Here is a 6,677-nt window from a genome sequence, read left to right on the forward strand (position 1 = left end):
CATAAAGTCTACATATCTCGTCATGTCAAATTTGTCGAAAATGAGTTTCCCTACGAGTCTATTTCCTCCTCCACAAATACATCATTCATTGGCGTCCTTCCCCTTTTTCCAACATACTCACAGGGTCCCTCACCACCTTCCCCCACACCTCCAGCAATATTAGACCCACAAGTAACAAGGAGTGTCCATGACACTAGAACAATGATATGGTAGTTTCGAGTGAGTGTAACAAGGATTATTCCATACATCGTAAAGTAAATAAAGCACATGACTTTGTTACCTTGAGTCAATTGGTTATCATTTTCATCAACAAGCATATCATCACTATCATATTCACTGAATATTTCATCACTATTTTGATATTCACGTACAAAATTATGTAATAAAACGCAAAACTACTATATAGAGTGTTTTTGTAAAAGATAAAAGTTTGGTGTAAAATTACAATTTTCAAAAGATTCCAATCCAAATACTAGAAGAAAAACTAGTATTGGGGAATTTGTGATATTTGTCAAAAACTATTTGTCAAATAATGACAAATTGTATGAATAAACACTATTTATCAAGTTTTACCCAAAAAATTTTTATGAGAAATCTATGGTCAATTAGACTCTTAAAGTAATGAATAAGGATGTTTATGAGGAAAAATCATTGCTCAATGGAAAAAAAATCATGACCTGTTAAACATGATTTCTCAAATTTCCACGAGCTGTTGACGCCCAATTTTCGACCTGCACAATACGAATTAATCATTGAGTTTCCTAAAATTCTAAACGGTTTGGAATAATTAACTTTATTAAATTCAAAAGCTTTCTATAGTCTTGTCACTCTTTTATAAATTTTATGATAAATACGTTTTTATATAATTAACTTATTTTTGAAAATTGTATCAAAATGATTTTAGTTTTATTTTAAATGTTTGGTTAATTAGTATTAATCTATTAATACTTTATTTTTTTCTGAGTTAATTGTTTTATTTTGATAAAATTAAAAAACTCGTTAGTCAATTAAATTAATTAGTCTTACTTTATTTATTTTAGCCATATTCCTTAAAAGAAAATTTTGGAACAAAATCAAGTTGGGCCATTATTCTACAATTCCATCACATATCCAAACACCTCTTAAACTTTTTTTTTGTTTTTTAATAGCCCCAGCCTACTCCCTAAATCCCATCCAACCTTCTAGTCCATCCCTTTATCCAATTACTCTGTTTTCTTCTTATTCGAGCGACCAGGGAGATCCGAGAAACATGGTATGTGTTTCTTCTTCTCTATAGCGCAGCACACCCAAATCGCTCTTCGCTCCAGCAAGCGACAACAAAAGGGCAAATAGACGATGTATCTCTCAACTCTCAGTAACAGCATCAGCGTGCTCTCGTCCTCGTGACCTCGAGATCGAGTCACGTTGCTCGGCAAGGACACTCGAGTCAATCCCAACCGTCCGTCTCCCATTCCTCTTTCGTAATGGGTTGAAAATCTCAGAAAAAGGATATCTGGTGAAAGATTCTCGGAAGTCAAATTCAAAAATGGGCCCTTCTTATCAAAATCCTCATTCGATTTCCCCCCAAGAAAAAATAATTTCTGCCCTAGTCTCCCTCTTTATAACTTTCTATCTTTCTCAGTATAAAGGGGAGAAAAAAAAATATTTTATTTTTGGAAAATCCTTTTGTTGGAAATTTTTGATCGGAAGTCTTAGAGAAAAATCGAGAATAACCTTAAGAAAATATTAGCTAAGAAATACAGTAAGACGTTGAAAGAAGAGGGTGTCTTGGTTTCGATCGAGACACCACGTTTTTCATTCCATTTGCATCGGTTCATTTTGAGATGCGAATTTGTGAAGGAAGTCTCCGGCAACTCAACGTCCCAGGAAAGGTAAAATTCCTTATGATTCTGGCTCTCTCTCTCTCTCTCTCCTTTTGTTTCGGTTTATCATTTATTGTCCGCTTCTGCTTATATTTTGTAAAAATGAGAGTTTGCGTCCGTTGTTTCCCCCTTCCTCCCTTTTCTAGGATACATATGTTATTCCATTTGATCTAATATTTAAAGCTTAAGTCGTCAGTCTTGTTTTATGATCAAGATGCATTTAGTTTGAGATATGTGTTTTATCTGATTTTCTCTATGTTGATATGCAATACTTCGACCCTTTTCAAAGATAGGAGCAGAAACTTGTTAACTTGGATTTTTTGTGTATGTATGCATCTAAGAGCTTGCCGGTTAGATCGACTCTTAAATAGAATAAGCATATCGTTTGTTTTGTTAACTTCCCTTTACAGCGCAGTAAGAAAAGGGGCAGAACCTTAAATTCTAAACATGTTTGTTGTTGTCCTAGTTTTGAACTACTACATGTTGCTCAAGCATGAGAGTTTCTTTGGGATTTTTTTTTTTTATGATTAATTGGCTCTTCTTTATTTGCTTTTTAAATGCATGTGCTAATTGGAATATTTCTTATACCTGATTTCTTTTTTTTCTTTTTTTTTTTTAGTTTGGAAAATATATGTATTAATTTTTTGATGACTTGTTAGTTTTAGCTTCTTAAAAATAGCAAAATGTCTTGGCTATGTAATTTTTAAAATTTTATTTTTCTGCTGCACCTTACCAGTAGACTTAAAAGTGGAAATTTAAGGTAAAATGTGACCTTCCTTGTTTGTGTCTTGTCGTTGTTGTCATTCATATGAATTTGAAGCAAGCATGTTGTATCTTTGGATGTTGAGTGAGTTGAACCAATCTATTTATGCAAAGTAATTGTTTAATCTTTGTTAAGTCACTTTTTGTCTTGAAATTATTTACTTTTCTCCCCAACTCCCAAAATCTCGTCTTTCCTCTTTCGTGTCATTTTCAACCTGAGACGGAGTGGGTTAATCGTTTGACTAGTTCTAATACTCGGGCTTAGCATTTAATTGCTACTTTGCTCTCTTTTGTGAAGATTTTGGCTTTTGGGACTTTGGTTTGTTTGAGCATAATTGCTATATATTATACAGTCTTGGCATAATTTTAGCATATTTTACTCCTTTTGAATGACCAATGGGTGGTTTTCTTTTTTTATTTCCATGTGTATAGTTTCAAATCTTGCTATACCATTCATGGACGGTCCTTTAAGTATAAATTCTAATCCTTATTGTGTTTCTTTTGTATGTGACCTTTGCATTTGGAGTTGCATTAAAGCCAAATTCCGCTATCGAGTCAGCCAGCATTAAAAGCAATGTACAGGCCGAGAAAATTCGAGAGATTGGGCTGGAGAATCCAAATTTATATTTTTTAAATATTGTATTTTTTTTTTTTTGATTTTGGGGTATAAGCATTTGTCATTTTTGTATTTATTATTTTGCTAGAATTTAGGACAGGTACCAAATAGATTGGCCCAAAAATAAATGGATCTAAATATCGATTCAGGTGAACAGAAAATGGACGTGGACTTAACTCTCTCTCTCTCTCTTACTTTATCGCTTATGTGTTTTGTTATTATTTGTCGTTAGTCTTAGGGTTAAAAATTCGAATTCCTCGCAAAATGCTATTTCGTTTTAACGACTTAATCAAATCAAGTAAATAACTTAAAATAAATTTTACAAATTTTCACTTCGATACTAAAATTAATATTTTCATTTTGAAAAGCAATTCTAAGAAAATATTGTTTTATCTTAATCTTAAGTTAAACATTTTAGCCAAACTAAGTTAGTTGTCGGAAAATCGTATGAACAGATATTTTAGGTGCCTTAAACACCTTCTTAAAATATAAATATGAATTTTCGAACCCCCTTAAGTATTTTCAACTGGTTTACTGTTTTAATCGATTGAAAATCAAGTTTTCTTGATTTTTCCTTAAAAAAATAAGTTTTCTTGATTTTTCCTTAAAAAATCAAGTGGCGACTCTTTTAATTCGAAAATCGATTTTTCTTAAATCATAAGTTTAATTGATTTTTTGAAACTTAGTCATTTTTTCAAGTTTGACTATATTATATATTTTTGTTAAAACAGAAATGACGACTCTGTTAATTTGGAAATTGATTTTTCTTAAATCATAAATTAATTAATTTTTCGAAATTTAGTCATTTTTTCAAGTTTGACTATATTATATATTTTCGTTAAAACACCAACTAATATCAAACTCGTGAATACAAACTTCAATACTCACACAGATTAAACTTTTAATCCTACGCATCTTGTAACACCTTTATTACAAGATACACAGTAATAACCCTATCACTTACTATATTATCGACCTCTAGTTAATATAGACTTCAAACACACTTGACTAACTTTAACCTCACACTCAACTTACAAAGGTTACATCTAAAACAATATAGAATCCTTCATAACATAGGCTTAGATCTTACAATGTAAGAGAACTAAGGCATAAAAATCAAAATACAACAAAAACTATGCAACACTAGATCACTTCTTTTGTTGAATGTGTGCAATGTTCTTCGCTATAATGAATTTGGCCTTTTTAAATAAACTTGATACAAAAAAAATAAAATTAGATTATTTCCTTTATTATTATTATTATTATTATTATTGTTGTTGTTGTTGTTGTTGTTGTTGTTATTGTTATTATGATTATTATCATTATTGTTGTTGTTGTTGTTGTTGTTATTATTATTATTATTATTATTATTGTTATTGTTATTGTTATTATTATTATCAGTATTACTATTAGTATGATTATTATATTATTGTTATAAAATCAAAATCATAAGAATATAATCATAAAGAGAAGAAGACTAAAGAAGTAGATAGAAGAAGAGGAATTTTCTTCTTATTCAAGTGTATGTAAGTCTCATATGTATATCATACAATAGTGAATGAACAAACCTATTTATAGAGTGAGAAATCACTCCAAAAGTCACCATATTAAGTATCATAATAAATAGATACATTCTTATCTAAAAAAGTTCATGAAACCTAGTGAATATGGATGGTTGTTCATGTACCAACTTTATGGACTATCTACTCATTCAATGGATTTATAACACTCCCCCTTGGATGTCCATAGATAATGTGCCTCGTTAAAACCTTACTAGAAAAAACCCTGTGGGAAAAAAATTCTAGTGAAGGAAAAAGAGTACAAATATCTTTTGATACGCACTATTTGTTGCCCCATTAAAAACCTTGCCAGGAAAACCCAGTGAAAAAAAACTTCGGTCAAGGAAAAAAGAGTGCAACGCGTATTATACTCCCCCTGATTAAAACATCACTTAATTTCTTGTGTTGATGTCTCCAATCTTCGTACATTGTATATGTTACTTATCTTATACCAAATCTCATTTGGAAGTTTTGTTCTCATAACCATGGTTTAGCTATAATTGGAGGTATACGATTTCTGCTAAAACAATCAACATTATCAGTATAATTTCATAGTTGAAACTGTGCTCTTGATTTAATAATTGAGCAAACAACCTTATAAAACCAATTTGTAAGTTGACAACAAAACACATGTGACCATCGCATAGATGCATCGATCATATAGTTTCAAATGATCCACATGAGGTGACTGGGCCCATATTCACCTTTTTATATGTTCCAAAAATTTTAGGGAATTACAATCCCAACCTTAACTGATAGAATGATCATTTTATGAAGAGAACAAGCAACACATGAGAATTCTTGAAGAAACTTTTATTTCCCCATCATATAATCCACATGAATTCTCAATTACATTTGCATCACATTTAAATCAGAATGGTCAACTGATCATGCCAATTGATCTTTATTTCAGTACACTTATAGTTTACTTTTGCATGTGATTCCATCAGCATGCCCATGTTTGTGTGCAACAAACACGAGGAAAAAATGGATAATATTTATAACCCTCTTCGATTGTAGTAATTTAAAGATATCAAATCTTTTCATAATTTATAGTCTCAATATTTCTTTTCAATTCATCCGTAACTTAAAAAAAAAATTCTTTTGAGACTTACTACAACCCCAATATTATTCCTCTGATAATAGCACAACTCGTTAGAGTTTGCAATTAATTTTGTGTACTATCACATATTCAATGACACCATCCATATGGTGAACATCTCCTCAAGGAGAAATTATATCATTATTTTCATGGTTAAAATTATTACGAGCAAGACATGTTTCTTGCTTTTCTTTTGTTGTACCATAGGTACACAACCAATGACAAATTTGTATTGTCACACAGTGTATTTGATCATGGCCACAACCTTTATAGGCAAGAATTATTTCTTTCTTTTTGCCCTTTCGGTAGTCATAACAAACATACCATAATATTCATGACGTATAAACGTACACGACCATTGACCGTTCATGTCAAATAAAATTTATTTATTTCTCTCAAACCTCCCGTAGAGATGAGATGTGGCATATATCTTCTTTTTTTTCAAATCTTCGATAGAGGTGAGTTGTGACATATATCCAACCTATAATAAATTTATCACATTTTGACCCATTCTCTTATAGAATGGTCGAGCATTCACGATACTCATCACAAGTCACATTCTCTTCGAGGAATGGACTAATCATTTATATGTACTTCATAAATTTGCATTATCAGTACATTGTCATGATTTTAAAATTCATCATATTTCCATGATATACCTCAACATCACTTTGAAAAATAAAGTGCATCACCACTTTATATTCTTTTATTTTGATGGAGGATTTATAAAACTTATCAAATATTGGGTCGACAAGATCACAAGCCCAATGACCTTT

The 6,677-nt window shown here is 31.0% G+C and overlaps 1 long non-coding RNA gene across 1 annotated transcript; it reads left to right on the plus strand.

The window, feature by feature from the left end:
• Positions 1 to 1,120: 1,120 nt before the first annotated feature.
• On the plus strand, positions 1,121 to 3,421 carry LOC107005312. The gene is made up of 2 exons (XR_001454859.2): positions 1,121 to 1,871; positions 3,151 to 3,421. It is a non-coding gene; the product is annotated as an uncharacterized LOC107005312 (long non-coding RNA).
• The last annotated feature ends 3,256 nt before the right edge of the window (positions 3,422 to 6,677 follow it).

This window comes from Solanum pennellii, chromosome 12 (assembly GCF_001406875.1).
Source record: "Solanum pennellii chromosome 12, SPENNV200".
Taxonomy (NCBI): Eukaryota; Viridiplantae; Streptophyta; class Magnoliopsida; order Solanales; family Solanaceae; genus Solanum; species Solanum pennellii.